At 41.9% G+C, this 18,750-nt stretch overlaps 1 protein-coding gene and 1 long non-coding RNA gene across 3 annotated transcripts in view; one reads left to right on the top strand and one right to left on the bottom strand.

Annotated features, from left to right (window-relative positions):
- The window catches only part of LOC138797166 (uncharacterized), a 47,414-nt gene extending 38,551 nt beyond the window's left edge, over window positions 1–8,863 (bottom strand). Inside the window, exon 1 of the long non-coding RNA XR_011363896.1 lies at window positions 8,784–8,863. This is a non-coding gene — a long non-coding RNA (uncharacterized lncRNA). The remainder of the gene's footprint in view (window positions 1–8,783) is intronic.
- TBC1D22A (TBC1 domain family member 22A) overlaps window positions 1–18,750 on the top strand; it is a 407,989-nt gene that overhangs the window by 45,467 nt on the left and 343,772 nt on the right. The gene's annotated exons all lie outside the window — the stretch shown is intronic.

Below are 18,750 nucleotides of genomic sequence, written 5' to 3'. Positions count from 1 at the left end.
GCTCCTAACACAGTGCACCAGAGCGGAGTTTACCCCGAAAAACAGTGAGTGACCAGCGCTTAAAGGAGACCTGTCACCCCCCGCGCCGGAGTGACATTCTCCCGACCCCCAGCTAGATCCCCTTATAGTTACCTCATGTCGCCGAGTCCCGCTGCCAGAGCCGGTCCGGGGGCGGAGATATCCCGGTGAGAAGCCGGCGCGCTGTGGAGATGGGTCCAGCGCCCATAGAGAATGAATGGAGCTGTGCGCGCGCTGCAGAGATGAGTCTGGCTCCATTCATTCTCTATGGGCGCTGGACCCATCTCCACAGCGCGCGCGCCGGCTTCTCACCAGGATATCTCCGTCCCGGGACCGGCTCCGGCAGCGGGACTCAGCGACATGAGGTAACTATAAGGGGATCTAGCTGGGGGTCAAGAGCCTGTCACCCCGGCGCGGGGGGTGACAAGTCCTCTTTAAGAGGTATGTAAGACACATGCCTTTCTCTTCAATGCCCCCTGCGCTATAGGGATTATAGGGGCTTAGCTGGTGCTGAGAATTGAGACACCTAGTGGCAAAGACTATGGGGCTTTTTTTGTGGTTCTGCGGTTCCACACTAAGAAATCTGCGCTGAGAATTTCCCATGGAGTCCGTCGCTCTTGGCCATGCACATCTCCGCCCTTGCTGTAGACTCCATTCTATGCACAGGCGGATTCTGCTGTCTGCCAATAGAATGGAATTCTTTCTGCGGATGGTGGAATTCACCTAGAATCAAATCTATGGGTTGGGGCGGAGATGTGTGCGGGGTAGAGCGACAGACTCCATGGGAACTTCTCAGCAAAGATTCCTCTGTGTGAACTCCCCCATAAGAAGTAATTTTTATTAATAGAGTAATACACAGATATGTTAGTAATTGTTTGACAGTGGCCATTTTAATCCATTATACTACTTTTTCCAACCATTGGATTGATAGCATTCGATATTAAATCCAATATCCTTTTTAGTTTAGAAGGACTCTCTAATCTCCACCTCTGACAGTCTACTGACCTTTTCAGTGCAAAAGATACAGAATCAGAAAGATCACCTTTGTGGACTATGTGGTATCATCAAATCTCTATTATGAGGTGCCACTTAAATTTACTTTCTGAACAACCAACATAGGTCATTTGACATTTTACAAATCTGGTGCATTCTATCACATGCCTTATCAGGTAAGCATAAAATGTAATTTTATATTTTATCCCCTTTAGCCACATGTTCTGCTTCTTTGGTTGATGGACAGACCTGCAGCAAAGACCTCACTTCCCTCAACATCTAAAAAAAAATCCATGACAGTCTAAACATTTTTGTCCAGGTTTTGAACTAAACTAGGGGGGATTAAGCATTAACCGCAAGGTAGGAATCTTTCCTCAAAAACTGCATCTTTAATTCACACACAGCATTTTCTTCAGTCTTTTGGTCAGTATTTTTTTTAACCAAAACCAGAATTGGGTTTTGGTTGTCGCCTTTCACTTTAAGGCCATGTTCCCACGTAGTAAGACACCGGCTGTTCTGTGACCTGGCCAGGTCACAGAATGGCCGGTGTCAGAGAAGATCATCCCGGCCGTTACTGCAGTCCCGGACGAATAATCCTCACTGTAGCTGAATTCAGATGTGGGCGCATCGGTGTGAGCCCGCATTAGAATTCCCTGCTGTACACAATGGAGCGTGCGGCCGGAGCACTGACAGGTTTTCTGTGGCCTCTATTCAATAAATAGTGGCCGCAGAAAACTGACATGTCAGTTTTTTGCTGTGCCGCTAGGGATTCCGGCTGGAGTGTATACTATGTGTGTACACTCTGGCCGGGATTCCATAGAAGGCAGCAATACACAAGTTCCGTAGTAATCATGGCCGTTGTTGCAAATCGGCAACAACGGCCGTAATTATTACGTAACTTACATAGTGTGAACATAGCCTAATTCTGTACAAATCACTTTACTGCTGCCTCCTGCTTACCACCACAATGAGAGTCTCAGCTTAGTTTTAGTGTCCAGACTGAAAACTGCATTATCTTATAATATAGATAATAAAATGGAAAAGTAGAAAAAAGTCACCAGGAATTATTTGAAAAAATATTTGACATATACCTTGCTTTAAACAATAGGCCATTTTCTGATAACATTCTGATAGCTATATATGTCTTTTATTAAATGAAATGAAGTTTTCTTTGGTTACAAAGGTGCCCAAGGTGTTGTTGCCTGGATACAGCACTTGTACATAAATCCAATGTTCCTGTGAGCTGGCAGAGGATTACTTAAGACAAGCGTGAGAGACGTTGGTCTAAATAAATCCCTTCCGTAGTGTCTAGGTTTATTCTGTTAGTTGAGTGTGGTGGGGACTGATGAAGTATGATGACTGCTCTGCTTGTTGATGTAAATGTAGAGTAGCTGCAGTTTCAACGGTGAATCATTATTTAATTTTTTTACATATTTAGGATGTTGCTCTTCAGTTGCATAGATGGATATGTTGCCATGTTTCCCTTTCCTACTCACGGTGCCTTTTAGGAATAAAGTTTTACAATCTTGAATAACAATGAGGATTGTTTTAGTGGTGGTTGATTTTTCTAATTTCTTGTCTTTTTAGTTTATTAGTTATTGATATGCCATTTTCCAGTTTAAGTGATCTTTTATATACAAAGGGTAAAAAAAAACAACATTTAGAATCATTTGCTGAGCTGGAAAATGAACATCCTTAGTATTTTATCTATTTCACTTTTTTGTTTGAAACAATGAATTGGTTTTTCACACAAAAGAAAGCTTTCCTTAATTAAATCCCACACAGTATTGGCTGCCTAATCAATTCTATTGAAGAAAGCAGAGTGTGTAATTAGACCTTCTGAAGTGTTTTAAGAGAATTGACAGTGGTTCTTGTCTAGTTTTTGTTGTTGGTAGAGATAGGAAAGCTTTTCTTTAAATCTGGTGGTCACCTTTAAGGGACTTTTGCACAGAGTGATTAGTGCGTAAACAATCCTGATGTTCAGCTGGCATTTCCAGTGTAAACTTTTGCAACAATTGCTCGATCACTGAAAATTGTCTAATTTTTCAGAGAGCAAATATTTTATGACCTGCACGTGGTACATGAGGCAATATGGTTTGGCCAAATTATATACTAACTTCTGATGTTGTTCACAGAGCTTGTTCACACTTGTGTTGCTTGGCGTCCACTTTTTCCACCGGTGGCGCCTGCGGGGTTCGGGGGGGGCCCTTTAGGGTCTGGTCCTGTGACAATGGGGTTTCAGGGCCATTCCGTGGCCCCCCTTCTCTGCTTGCGCACGTTTTGCAGGGATTGTGGTCGCTGACCGGCACAGTGATGTTTTTTGGTTAGGGACTCGTGTGTATCAGAAGACCTGCACGTGGTACATGAGGCAATATGGTTTGGCCAAATTATATACTAACTTCTGATGTTGGTTTTAAATGTAGCTGAATAAGCTTTTGTGTCAGCCATGGGTACGATGTGCAGCCATTTCTGTCTTTTTGGCTTGTGCATACTAAACATATATATGAATGTGGAGGAAGAAGGTGACATGGCAAATATGGGATGCACTGTGATATCCAAAATAATACAATATATGCATGGATTACACATTCTTGTGTAACTAACTCTGATAAATATGCATGGTCGGCTTGTACAGTAATTCTGTTCTTATCATCAGCTATATTTAAATTAATAAAAAAAATATTGTCGTCTTTAGGTTCCTTTTATGATCTCTTGCTCAAATACCTTCCAATGTGAGGGATGAACCTAATTATAGTCTATGAACTATAAGTTTAGTTTGTGACAAATCTACTTGAATTTACTTTTAATTTCCTTCATTACTGTCCAAAGATTTTTGAAAACTGTGTTTCTTCAGTCAGTAGGGCTCCTTACATAGCCATGTTATGGAACCTAATAAGGAACCTGACTCCATATCCATGCACATAGTAATATAATTGATTAAAAACTGCACGCTTATAGGAAACAAGAGAACCAGTGACATACTCATTAGTTGAGTATGCCATTTATTTAGCTATAAAGAAATGTTCTATTAGAATAACTGTTCCATCTTCCTATAGTGTGTTCAAATACACAAATGCTTTTGACAATTTCAAATACCAATGATGAAAAGCTACGTCGTCTTCCAGAGTTATATGTTAGCACAGTTTGGTGAAGTCAAAGACACTTCCATCATCTGCTTGCTTCCACTGAAATCAATAAACTACATCAGAACCCAGGGAACAAAACAAGTAGGTTTCATAGTTGGTTTTGATGTGTACAGGCTTTGAAACAAATTAAACAAGCTGTAGCATGTGGTTTGTGCAAAGAAATTAGATTAACCCATTCATTACAAGAACACCAAAGACAAGCGCCTCAATTTATATGTGATGTTTCAGTCTTCAAGGAGTTGAGTCCAAACTATCTATTTTAAGACATACCTGGCCTGAAATTGTGTGATAAGTTAATAGGTGTTGGGATATGTCTAGGAGTATTACAGGATGTCTTATTTGTTGTGCCCTCGGTGCTAAGAATATTAAGCCAACTTTCGCCTGAGTTGTATGGGGTGATGTAACATATAATAGCAAAAGAGAGGTTTGCCTCTAGCTGTCACCTTATTAAAAATAACACAGCCACACTCTATGTTTAGTAAAGTGGAGGAACATTGGATAGGCACAATTGGAAGAGTGATAAACTGTGGTGCCAATTATGAACTTCGTGAGCTCTTAAACACTTATTGGGCTTGTGGGGGGGGGGGGGGGGAATCTACGCCCCCCCTTGCCATGTGGGAATAAAGGGAGCACGGCATTGCAACTAAAGGGATGTATTCTCCTCAGAATCAAAATTTATTACAATTTGTGGCAGGCAGAAATTAAAACTAAAATGCTCCGAATGTATGCTGTCTTCAGATGCAGGCATGCACCTCTTGATAAATATGACAGTGTTTAGTGGGGGGAATACTAATCTTTGCTAACCTAAAAAGTAGTTCCAGTTACCTTATGATTATTTCACTCTAAGCTTGTTCTGCACATCCCGTATCATACGCCATACTACTTGACAGAGTCTACACCTAAAAACCCTCCCACTTGTCCATATAAGAGTGTCTAACCTCTACATCCGGGGACACATTAATATCCCGTATATATCTGATATGAGACCTTTAGTAGAGACCCCTACCTGGCAGAGTCTTTTAAAGGTAGTTGGGAGTCAAGACTGAGGTAAATTGAAATAGAGTGGACATGTAATAACTAAGGTAGTGGTATTGTGCTTGTGGAGGCAAGTTATAGTCAGGGCAGAGAAGGGTTTAAAGCGACTCTGGATCCACAATCTGACCCCCCACCCCCAAACCGCTTGTACCTGCTTTTATCCAAGATCTGTCCTGGGGTCTGTTCGGCAGGTGATGCAGTTATTGTCCTAAAAAACAACGTTTAAACTTGCAGCCCTGTCCCCAACGGTCGTGGCCTAGAATGACTATGCATTAGGCTGGCACACCCTCTCTGTCCCTCCTCCCCGCCCTCCTCATCATTAGGAATACTCCAGGCAGATTTTCTCCTATTCCTCACCTGTGTAAGCACGGCACATGGGCTGGATCGTTAAGGTTCCTGTGTAGTGTTCCCTGCAGAGAAATAGGAAATATCCTGCCAGTGGCATTCCTAATGATGAAGAGGGTGGGGAGGAGGGAAGGAGGGGTGGTGCAAGGTTAGGGCACGGATACTCTAGGCCACGGCCGTTCGGCACAGGGCTGCAAGTTTAAAAGTTGTTTTTTAAGACAATAACTGCATCACCTGCCGAACAGACCCCCGGACAGATCTTAGAGTAAAGTGAAAGAGTTTATTACTAGACCATGGGTTAGCCATCTGACCAGCAAGGCTGTCTGGAATGGAATGCCATAGTTTTAATATCAACTCCAAATAATTAATTAATGTAAACTGTTAGTGCACCACAATATCAGTAATGTACAATTTACCAGTAACTAGTGTAAAGTTTGCTTATTTTCTTTCATGTTAAACTTTAATTTATAAAGATTATTAATGTTCTGCAGTCTCGACACGAAGATAAAACCTTATTGTGCTATCTTCATGCCAGTCAACTGAGTAACAGAGCAACTTTGCATCTGTGCGAGAAATCATTCCCACATGGCTTATACTGAAAGCTTCACCAAATGGCAGAGCAGTTCAGTAAAGAATACAGAGACGACATTGTGCCAACTGCTAGAATGTGTGCCAAAAAAGCCTTATTAGTGGAAATAGTTTTAAGATCATGGTCACAAAGGGAAATGAAGCTCCGGATTCTTGCAAGATAGCTTGCAATGAGAATTGAGCAGGTACTTTAGTTTTACATGCATTTAAGGATGTAATACCTCTTTTAATGCAACTTGCCTAATGGAGCAATGTTATTGGAAAATAGTCAGAACCAATGTAGAGGTCACTGCAAGTTCATCCTAGGCTCATTGTCATTATTTAGCAATTGTCTTTTAGGGTGGTACATGAACAGTGTGTGCACATGTCTTTTTAATTGATTGATTCATTTAACTCCCTTATTTATACTGCACCAATATAATCTGAAGCACACTATACAGAAAAACACAAGCTGAGATGGGTTCCTGTGGGAAAAACAGTGTGGGTTTCAGGGTGTTGAACAAATTGGGGCTGGTGTGTCATATTTCATGTTTTCCAAAGAGCTCCTGGATGCTGAACAATGTCAATGATAAAATGTTCTATGAGCAGTTATGTTACTGTTATGTGTCATATCTTTACCCTTAGACAACCGAGGACGTACCTGTACACCATGGCTGCCTGTCACCATACAACCCTGGGCAGACAGGTACGTCCTGGGCGGAACGTGCTTCATAGAAAGTGGGGGCTGGCTGCATTCAGTAGCCGGGCCCTCACTGTTAATGACAGGCTGCAGCAATCACGCAGCAGCCTGTCATTAACCCCTTAAAAGACGCAACTCCTGTCACTTACCAATCAGGACTCCCGCAATGTAACTGCGAGGGTCCTGATCGGTGTGTTGGACCGCCAGAGGTCTCTTACCTTCCTCCGTGCGATCCGATCAGTGCTCTGCTCATTGAGTCTGCCAATGAGTCTTTTTCCTCCCAAAAGTGAGTGCGTCTTACAAAGTGAAGATGAGTGCCAGCACGGGAGAGAAGGGGGGAGGGGACGCGCTTTATTCTCACCGCTGTCTCTGTGTCTGCCTGTTGCAGGGGCTGACAGCGGGGAGGAAAACTGCGAGCACAGGAGGGAAGAGGGGCCATTACACTCACCATTGTGGACTGTCTCTCCCCTGTCTGTGTCAGTCTGATGCCGGGGGGTGGAGGGGCAGACTCGGTGCTGACAGCACCGCCTCCTCCTCCTCCTTCAGTTATCCAGGCACTTCCTGTTCTGCTCTGGTCAGTGGTCTCTTGGCTGGAGCAAGCCAGGGGACATATTGTAATCAAGGGGGCGGGGAGGAGGACTTCAAGCACAGGAGAGGAGGAGAGGGGGGCTAGGAGGCGAGGAGGAGAACTTCAAGCACGGGAGGGGAGGATAACTGCAACTGCTATAGTCTCATTGAAACAGCGCTTGTGGGCAGGACTACAATTCCCATCATGCCTGGCCAGCCTTTTTCTGTCCAGGCATGATGGGAATTGTAGTTTTGCAACAGCTAGGAGTCCTAAGGTACCCCATCCCTACTGTAACTGTGAACAATGAACAGCCAAAATCCCTGCCTCCCCAATTATTCAAAATCTTTGTCTCCATCAAACCCAGGTAACACACAACACACTGTTGGTGGTGAACAGGGACCACAAGGTCATCAACATGAATGAGTGGTAATCTCTCATTAAGTGATTCTGTGAAGTGACAGTTTTACACATTCACGTAAATGTGGGGTTTCGCCACTTTAGCGTAAGCCCACATACATGTACGAGAATGTGTTAAACTGTCATTGCACAGAATCACTCAGTGACAGATTACCACTCATTCATGTTCATGCCACTTTTTGGTTCAAAATATTTTTTTTTTTCTATTTCGTATTCCGGCGGATAGCGGAATACGTCGGCCCATAGAATGGTGTCTATGGAGCCAGCGGAAAGGCGCGCGGACACACAGCGGAATATTATCCACGAGAATTCCTCAGTATGAACCCACCCTAACACCAACACCAAGGGCAACAGTGGCCAATGCCTAGCACTCTCCTTGTTATCTCCAACAAGGCCCACTAGTCCCTTGTTGAGTTTAGATGCTCTCTGGACCATGCAAGATGATGACACCTGTGTCTGGTTGTGTGGTCAGGTACCCTTGCAGGTCGTGTACCACGCAGACAATGCTGATGTAAACAGTTTTGAATGGTCTGACTTTACACTTGGGTGCCTCTCACCTACCTTAAATTTGCCTGGAATTGTTTGGAATTCATCATCCAGTTCTGCAGGGCATTGTTCACAATAAAGCCATCATCTGTGTGGCATGCGGCCAAAGGAAGTCCACTTCTATGCCTGTGAGATGAGCATGCTCGAGTCCATCTGAACCCGAACTTTCGGCATTTGGTTAGCGGTGGCTGCTGAAGTTGGATAAAGCCCTAAGACTATGTGGAAAACATGGATATAGTCATTGGCTGTATCCATGTTTTCCAGACAACCTTAGAGCTTTATCCAAGTTCAGCAGCCCCAGCTAATCAAATACCGAACGTTCGGGTTCGGGTAGACTCGAACCCGAACCCGGTTCGCTCATCTCTACCTGTGACTCTTCCAGTCTCCGCATCTCTGTTGCAACCTGCTGATGACACTCTGTCACACTCTAAGCTCAATGGCGACTTACGTCTGAGAACATCCTGTTTGAAGCCTTGCAGTGGTGAGGTACTGTTGATCAATTGTTAGGTGTTGTCTTGGTCTCCTCCTGTCAAAATGTAAACAGCCTGATGAGACTGACTAATTCAAGCAGAAAGTTGATCGGGCAATTAGTGGATCAAACAAATGTGGTTAATATTGCCATTAAGTTCCTTGGTAGAGAACAGCTAGTTGTATAAAAAATGTACTGAGACACTGAACAGTTGGTCGTGTGCATTCAAAAGTTTAGAGACAAAGGGCCCTATTACATGGAACGATTATCGTCTGTATCCGTCTGTATTTGGCCGATATTGGCCATGCTTGTCAGCATGGTGCCTTTTTGTAATTTGTCGGTGGAGTGGAATATGCACAATCTCAGGTCTCCTACTGTATTGAAGTGTCAAAGAGGAGTTGTTTGAATTAATCAATGCTGCCCGGTCTCCTGCTCGCTCAGCTGTCAGCCAGTGTCTCTGATTGCAGATCAGTCCTCTGCAGGCAGGTTATGTCTAAAAGAAACACTCAAATATAGTTGAATCTCTAAACCCAATTGTATTGGAGCTTTGGTCTAGGGGTAACTCTCCTGTCTACAGACCTACTTATTTGGATAGTGGATGGCCACTATTTAATGGCAGATAATTGCTATTTTAAAACAACACCCATTGTCTTGAAAAAAAATGGCCAATATTTGCCATTAACCTCTTAAGGACATAGGACGTATGCGTACGTCATATGTCCTCACTTGCACTTCGAAGCGGGGCCGCGCGGCGGCCCCGCTTTGAAGTGCCGCGATCCCGGGTGCCGCGAGTAGCTCGGGACCGCTGCTATTAGCGGGCATGGTCTGATCGCCGTGCCCGCTAATTAGCTAATCGGAGGCAGCTGTCAAAGTTGACAGCTGCCTCCGATTACCGGAGGCAACGTTTCCCTGGGGTCTAGTGGGGGAGATCGCTCCTCCGGGACCTTGTCCCGGAGGAGCGATCTCCGTTACTGATGCCGGCCGGGGACGCGTCCAAGATGGCGCCGTCCTCGGCTCGGCACTCGTTCGTTTTCGGCTGCAGCAGCCGAAAGCAAACGAGTGCCGATCTCATGGATCTCTGCAGCATATCTATGCTGCAGAGATCTCAATGAGAGATCCAAGTGTATATACTAGAAGTCCCCCAGGGGGGCTTCTAGTATATGTGTAAAAAAAAAAAAAAAAAGTGTTGTTAATAGTAAAAACCCTAATAAAAGTCTGAATCACCCCCCTTTTCCCAGGTTTTAAATAAAAGTAAACAAATAAATAAATAAACATGTTTGCTATCGCCGCGTGCGTAATCGCCCGAACTATTAATTAATCACATTCCTGATCTCGTATGGTAAACGGCGTCAGCGCAAAAAAATCCCAAAGTGCAAAATTGCGCATTTTTGGTCGCATCAAATCCAGAAAAAATGTAATATAAAGCGATCAAAAAGTCGTATATGCGCAATCAAGGTACCGATAGAAAGATCACATCATGGTGCAAAAAATGACACCTCGCACAGCCCCATAGACCAAAGGATAAAAGTGCTATAAGCCTGGGAATGGAGCGATTTTTAAGGAACGTATATTGGTTAACAACGGTTTGAATTTTTTACAGGCCATCAGATACAATATAAGTTATACATGTTATATATCGTTTTAATCGTAACGACTTGAGGAACATGCATAACAAGTCAGTTTTACCCCAGGGCGAATGGCGTAAAAACACATTTCCCCCAAATAAAAGAAATGCGGTTTTTTTTTCTATTTCACCACACTTTGAATTTTTTTCTGGTTTCGCAGTGTACTTTATGCAAAAATTCAGCCTGTAATTGCAAAGTACAATTAGTGACGCAAAAAATAAGGGGTCATGTGGGTTTCTAGGTGGAAAAATGCAAGTGCTATGACCTTTTAAACACAAGGAGGAAAAACCGAAAACGTAAAAACGAAAATGGGCCATGTCCTTAAAGGGTTAAATCATGGCCATTAGCTTACTTTCAATAGTGTCTGAACTTAGCCTTTCTGTGTTTTCAATCCACTATTTGTTTTGGTTGCAAAATACTGACCAAAAACCTGAGCAACAATACTGTGTGTGAATATAGCCTTAAAAATTATATAGACCTATATTTAATTCCCATCAGGGGATTTGAACTAAAGGATGAACTGTTGGTGGTCTCTAGAGATGAGCGGACTTTTCGGATTTCTGGTTCGTGAGAATCAGAACAATCGGCGTCGGATTCCCGCTGTCTGCTCGCTCCCTGCAGCGGGTGGATAGCTCCTAAGGAACGCCTGGAAAACTGTGATACAGCCAATGCCAATGGCTGTATCCCAGTTTTCCAGGTGTTCCTTAGGAGGTATCCACCCGCTGTACGGAGCGAGCAGACAGCGGGAATCTGACGCCAATCGTTCTGGTTCTCACGAACCGGAAATCCGAAAAGTCCGCTCATCTCTAGTGGTCTCTAGACAGGTGAGTTACCCATAGACCACAGCTTCAACACATTTGGGTTCAGAGATTCAACTATATTTGAGTGTTTCTTTCAGACATAAACTGCCTACAGAGGACAGATCTGCAATCAGAAACACTGGCTGACAGCTGAGCGAGCAGAAGGCCAGGCAGCATTAATTATTCATGAAGAGGAGGAAGGAGTGGTGAGGTGTGCCAGAGTATGGCACAAACAACTCCTCTTTGACTCTTTACAGTAGGAGACCTGAGATTGTGTATAATCTACTGCATGGACAAGTTACCAAAAGGCACTAGGCTTACAAGGGGACTGCTAGCTGCAGCACACTGTCAGCACTTTAGGTAGGGCCCAGGTGCTGAAAGATTCTCTTCAAGTTCACCTGTAATGTTTAGAGTACATATTGGGCTTCTCCTGAAATCTCACTCACAAGCCAAATTTCCCTAACTTTTCGTGAGTAGTGCGTGCCCCTCTGTCTTTTTAGTTAAAGAAATTCTATTTCTAGATAGGTCTATTTCTGCCCATTTTTTCTCTTGTAATAACTTTTTACTTAGGAACATTCTGACTTAATAATCAAAGACAATTGAGTTTGATTTTTCCAACCGTGTGATTAATATAGCATTAGAGGTTATCATGGATAGTTTAATTAAACTAGAAGAACAAGATTCATTGTCTAATTTTTGTAGCTGACAGCACAGGGGAGGGATCACAAGTGTGAGCTGAACAGATATGGCCACTAATAAATGAGCTAGAACTTCCTGTATTCTCTGAATAGTATAGTTGATTGTGACATTTTAAAACAATGTCATGTTTTATTCTAAAACATTTACAAAGCTACATTGTACAGTGCACTATGTTTGTTATAAGATAGGCGCATGGTTTGTTAAAATCATAAAAGCTGAAATAGCTAAGTAGTACTATATATTATTATTCCCCAGTCATTGCTCACCCACCTGAATACTGATAGAATTTCTTTCTATGGCTCAGTCTAGCCTATTTTTATCTTGTTCTCAGCCTTTATTGAAGTATGAAAGAGAATAGGAAGAGGAAAAGCTGGGATAAGTTTCATTGAGCCTTTTCTCGTTTTTATTTCATAACATGAAACCAAATGCTCACTTACCTGTTTTTAATCCTTGCAATGTTAAAGAGGTATTCCTTTCTAAAGTTTTGTAATATACCTTTATTAGAAGAATTTTTTTTTTTCATGTTTCAATTGATTGGCAGCATTAAGTGGCCAGTCTGCTGCCGTCAGTGGCTGTGTTGGAAACTACCGGGCTTTGGAAGCCAAGGTCCCACCACAGTTACATGTTGCTAAAGCATTTGCACCAGCTCTAGTTATACAGTGCACTGAGCGCGACACCAGTAACCGGAACACCGGGAACCTGGCAAGCAAGGAGGAGAGCGGCAAGGTAATATATTACCTGGGCAGGGTCAGGTTAAGTGGGACGGGGCTTTACATACTTGCAGAAGAATGAAAACTCCGCTGCAAGTATGTAAATCCATAACAAATCACAGGATTGCAGCGGATTTCTCTTGGGAACTCAGATCGTGAAATCCACTATGGATCCTGCTTGTTTAAAGCTACCCCTAGGCTCTATTTGCAGATAACCTGTTCTACAGCATATACCTATTTCTTGACCCAGTTATTTTCCAGTTACTACTTTTTCTTGGCAGTTACTAATTGTACTGCCGTATAATTGAAATCTGTGCATATTGTAAACGGTTTCATTTTGCTCTCCAACAAATAGTATTGAAGCCTATGAGACATAGAGCTGCCTGTGAAGTCTCTAGTTTATTAGCTTTCCTAAAGAAAAAAGTGACCAGATCCACCAGATTTCTACTCATATTCACTAGCTTACATAGCCAGCCAAATAATCTGGGGAATAACATAACAGGAATATTAGAATTTAAGATGAATACAGCTAAGATTACATTCTGATTCATATATTTATGAGAACATAGCTGTAACACTAGTATGTAATTCCCTTGTTTCACCTGAATGCTACTGGTATACATGAGAAAAATGTCACAAAAGATATTTCAGCTTATTGTGAAGGATGTTCTACTACTTACTATGTTTTATGCTGGCGTTACACTTTTATATCCTGTAAATAAAATGTACACTAGCATAATCACAGACTACATTTGGTCTATTGACTCTGTAGCTACACAACAACTTTTTATGTTCTGATCTGTTATGTTTTGCAATGCGGGCCCTTAGTTTTTAAATTTGGCTGTATGTAACTTTTTTGACTTTTGGCGTTTTTTGGGTCAGCGCTTTTACCCGAATATGGACTTCGCTGCTGAAGTCTGTGGTCAGGTCAAAATACCAACCTGAATGCACTCACTCCAGAAAGGAAGGAGTTAAGTGACCCCTTCCTTGCAGGAGCCAGACACAGCACACACAGTTTTCTGTGTGCTGGCGGATTGGGGTTGGCAGAATGTCACAATCTGGGCCCTTGGGGAATTTAACCCCCTGTGGGCCAGACTGTGGTCTGTTTGGGGGTGGGGTGGGGGAATGGTTAACTTATCCCCAGTCTTCTTCCTGTCTTATTCAATCAGTGGCTGAGCTGGGACACTACTTCAGCCACTGATTGGCTTGTTAATCATCATCTCAGCCAATCAGCAGCTGCAGTGATTTCGCAGCTGAAGCTGCTGATTAGCTGTTGACACATTTGAAAAGCCGAAGCCCAGCACACCTTTAGCTCAGTGTGCCAGTCTCTGCTGAAGAATGAAGACATCGGTGATAATTTTCAACACTGTGGCCCCCATTGGGTTAAGTATGGATGCCATGCATCCTCACTTAACCCCTTTTGTGCAAGATTGTAAGCAGTATCGTCCAAGATTCTGCTTTCTTTAAGGTACAGAACACCTGTCAAAATGATGGGTGTTTTTAATTAAAAAATAACACCCCACACCCCTTGCCAGATGCTGCTTACAATCTGGCACACAAGGAGTTAAAAAAGTATGCATGGAATTCACACTTAAACCTTTAGGTGCAGATTGATCTCACACTGTACCCATCCCAGCAAGGAAGTGAGTTGAATACCCCCTGTAACGTGGCACAATCAGGCCCACATAGGGTTAAATTATCCCCTGGGGACCAGACTGTGGTGCTTTCCTCACATAAAAGCAGTAGTAAAAACCGCCGTATGCATAGACTATGGTGTTTTTTTAGTGGAGCAGAAGACTTCCATTAATGTCTATGGGAGAATAACACTACAGTTTGCAGAAAAAAATGCCAAACCCTTAGCCTTCTGCATTTTGATAAAACTGCCACAGACCCAGAAGGAGGAAATAAAAATGCCAAATAAAAAAACGCCATGTGTGTAAGGCATATTATAAACTTCCGTTGACTTCCAGCTAACATTACAAAAGCAAACGTTGTGGCGTTTAAAAATAAGTAAATAAGGCAATGTGTAACCAGCCTTAAGAAAAACAAAAATACAATTACAGTCACTAGATAATTCCTCTTTATTCTCCACTACTTGTTTTGGCTTCAAAAATTGCAACGGCAACTACAGTACATGAAAACTGTGTATGTGAAAGCACCCTCAGTAAGGAAGGTCATCAGAAACACGGCATTTACTGGCTGTCTCCACGAAGGAAAGAAATTTTAATTGTTAGAGCATCAGTGATTTATCTTCATAAAGGTTGTTCAACATATCCAGCAAGTAAGCATTGCATATACACAGCAGTTTGCTCCAAATTCATTCAGTGATTGATTTGGAAAGTATGTCCTTGATGTGGCTGAAGTCATATCATTTTCTCCTGACCTTGCTTTAAAACCACATGTAAAAAAAAAAAGATAAAGTACCATTCTAGCTTTTAGCCATTATCTTATTCAGAAAATGTTTGAGTATAAGGTAAGATGTCTTTAAACCTAGTCATATATATTCATGGTGGTATTTTGTATATTTTTTTAAGTATGCAGAAAAAAATCTGAAGTATTAAAAAGGATTACACTGTAGTGGAACAGGGTGAATTTTCTTTATATAGAGATAAATGGTGTTTAGCCTTTTTCACGGTCTATTACACACCTTTCTTTGTTTAATGTAGTGTGTCGAAAGCCATGAATATTGATGTGAAATATAGTTTTATAGAATGATAATCAGATGGGCTGTCCAGTCTCTGATGCTGACATATTTATAACATTATGTCTTGCTGCATACCTATCAGAATACCTTTTGATTGGCCCAAAAGACATCTGTACGCAAACTTTCTTGATTGACAGATAAAATATGCTAAATATACTTGAAATATTTTCAAACCTTAGATTCAGTGTTCTCTCTAAGGAAACTTGTTAAAGCACAGTTCTAATAGGATTAGTAAGTGGCCATCCCTTTCTTCGAGGAATTACATTTTGGAAGTGTCACTGTCATTTTAGAAAATTGTAATAGTCACAAAAGTCTCCATTGATGGAGGGGATGTCTGGATGGTGGGACCCCCAGTGATCGTTAGAGCCAGCGGGGAGAAGTGCTTTGTGCTGTTTCTCCCTGATGTCTCACATTCACAAAAGACTTCCTGTATAGTTTTTTATTGAGTACATCTTCAATGAGTGCAAAACAATGGGGATAAAAAGTACTGAGCCACTAATTTCTTCCTTTTGGATCTAAAGATTGTTAAGGGTCTTGGCACCCAGACCCCCAACATTGAAAACTTTTCAATGTTCTCTATGATCACAATGATCAACATGATTTCAATGTTCATCTCTATGATCACAGATTCTTTACTGCATTTATGACTGCTTCACTTCCAATGTGCATTACCATCAGCTAATTGTTTCTGTAGTTATTATATATATATTTATGAGCATTTTTAAGGGGTTTTCTGGGATAATATGATATTTTACTATGGGGCTGCGGGGGACATGTCAATGACATATATTTACCCATCCTGTTTAGCTGCTGGGTTTGAGGCCGCTCTCTGCCACTGTCAGTAATTTCAAAACATCTGGTGATGCACCGTTTCCACCAGAAATGGAAGTTCAGTGTAGACAGTATAGTCACCGACATTACATTAGTAATTTTCATAACTTTTGTTGTGCAAAAAACATATCTTAAGATTATTTTGCTCGGACTTCCCATTTCAGGAAAATATCCACAATGTGTTTGTACGCCAGCCTTACCATTTGTATTGGTTGTGATAGTCCTAAAATTCTTTACAGTCATCCTTTAGAACTTATAACATTTTGGCCACTTTCAGAATGGCTGAGCTTTGCAAACTGTGCTTCCCTATCTAAAGACAGTAGAAGCTAGTGACAGATTGTCTCCATGCACAGGTGTAAATAATATGTCCCACAATAATTGTTTTTAGCCAGAATATCTAGCACAGTGCAGTTGTCCACTCAAGGATGTGCAGATGGTAAGTAGGAGCATGGGCTTCCTCTGCCCACCAGCTAATGCTTTGACAACTTAATGCCCTTTTACACTAAACGATTATCGGCCGTATTCGGCCTTTATGGCCTATATTCGTTCTGTGTATTAGAGAGCAACGATCAGCCGACATAACCGATGTTGAAAGACAAACGACTCATATAGCAGCAATTTTCTGTTGTCGCTCCGTGCAATAGGAGGGGCGGTAGCAGAGCGCCGCTTCCCTCTCTGGTCTGCCTGGACGATCTAGCGATCACCCGGGCAGCCCCCCCCTGCACTTACCCGCTAGCTGCCACTGTGTGTAGTAGTGGCGACGGGGCGTGACACAAAGAGCAAACAAGCTTGACAGCACTCGTTTGCTTCTCAAGTCGCCCCGTGTAATAGGGGTTTTACTGTCTATATTCTGTATTGGCAACCAGTGGTGGGCTAGTGGTGATGAACTTATGCCACTGTGTTTTATGCTAATCTATACTTAGATAAGGTTTAACCCTTTAACCCTGCTGTATAATAATGCAAAAGATATTCAAGTAAAACACTAGTTAGTTAAAAATCCAGACCTTATTAGGCCCGGTCAAAAATGACCAAAACATTATATGTGTATAGTAGAACCGAACAGAACAGCAGGGTTAAAAGGGTTGTCCTGGTGTATCGCTAAAGTTTGCTAGGCTGGGCTAAAAAGTAAGTGCCCACTTAGCCAGTCACTGGCCATAATGTTGACTAACCTCGGCTAGTGATTGGCTTTAAGGAATTTTAAAAAAACATAAATACTAATGTAGTAGAACTAAATTTAACAACATGAAGGTAAGAAAACTTACCTTCATTCTCTGCACCCCCTATCAACAGGTTAGGGTCTCTTTTCCCTTTAAATGTAAGTGTGTGTATTGTGTGTGTCACACAGTCTGGGCATAATTGCACTGGAAAACATAGGGGGAGATTTATCAAACATGGTGTAAAGTGAATCTGGCCCAGTTGCCCCGAGCAACCAATCAGATTCCACTTTTCATTCCTCACAGACTCTTTGGAAAATGAAAAGTGAAATCTGATTGGTTGAAACTGAGCCAGTTTCACTTTACACCTTGTTCGATAAATCTCCCCCATTATGTTCAGCATGAATGCCTTGTGAATGAAGATGCCCTGCTCCTTTAACCAACAAAGGCCTTTTTTATTTGTATCAATGAAAGGAGACCCACATGAGTTATGTACTAAAAGTTCTCTGCTACTTTTCGTCTTGGAGTACAAAGTATGTTTGCTATAAACAGTATAGTAAAGTTAGTAGCAGAAGTTATTTTCTTGTGGATGGTATTTTGAAGGTTGAATGCTATTTATATTTTGCACTTTCAGTGTGGTTAATGCTCTATGAACAGCTCTGGCACAATTTATTCTTGTGCTGCGGAAATTGTCATTTAGTAGCGGCAGCATGGGAACAGGGACTGACTGACTTGTTTATTGTAACATTAGAGTGAACTTGAACCTGTGTTCCCTGGTTCAAAACCCATGAGGCGCTGACTAGAGCTGCTCTATCTTTACAATACACCAAAGAAGGGCATATTATTGGGCTATTGTAAAATTTGCCGCCAAACGAAATGCCTGTATAGTTTGTTATTTTACAACATAATGTTCCTTCTTCTTAAGGACTTAAATTCTTGGGGTTAGATAATACGTTTGTTGTCAATGACGAGGACTCATAAGTAATGTAAATATTTTCTGCTGTTAATATAAAGGATTTTTCTATGGGCATGCAGGTGAACATAATAAGAGCTCCAGCTCGGGAAGGAGACGCTTCCACCATAAATAAAAGCGATTTACACAATGCTCTGTAAAATATGTGCACAGTATATAGCAGCTGTGGAAATATAAATAATTCCTGCAAAACCATTTAGAATATAGCAGAGGATAGGACTTTTTTCTATTTAGTGCTAAACAGCCTTTCTAGCATATTGAGCACAGTCATTTTCCTTCTACATCCATCTTACAGAACTTTCATGATATTTACAGTCTTTCTAAACTCTTTACAGAGATAGGATTGCAAATATTTTCTTTCGTAATTGAAGCAATTTTATGTATCTTTGGGCTGTTGTATAAGGATCTTTGTACTTTCGAAATATGTTTGCGGGAAATGAAACCCGTGCA

The sequence above is a fragment of the Dendropsophus ebraccatus genome, chromosome 1 (assembly GCF_027789765.1).
Source record: "Dendropsophus ebraccatus isolate aDenEbr1 chromosome 1, aDenEbr1.pat, whole genome shotgun sequence".
Classification (NCBI taxonomy): Eukaryota; Metazoa; Chordata; class Amphibia; order Anura; family Hylidae; genus Dendropsophus; species Dendropsophus ebraccatus.
The sequence above is the reverse complement of the archived record's forward strand: the minus strand, read 5'-3'. Positions and strand labels throughout refer to the sequence as shown.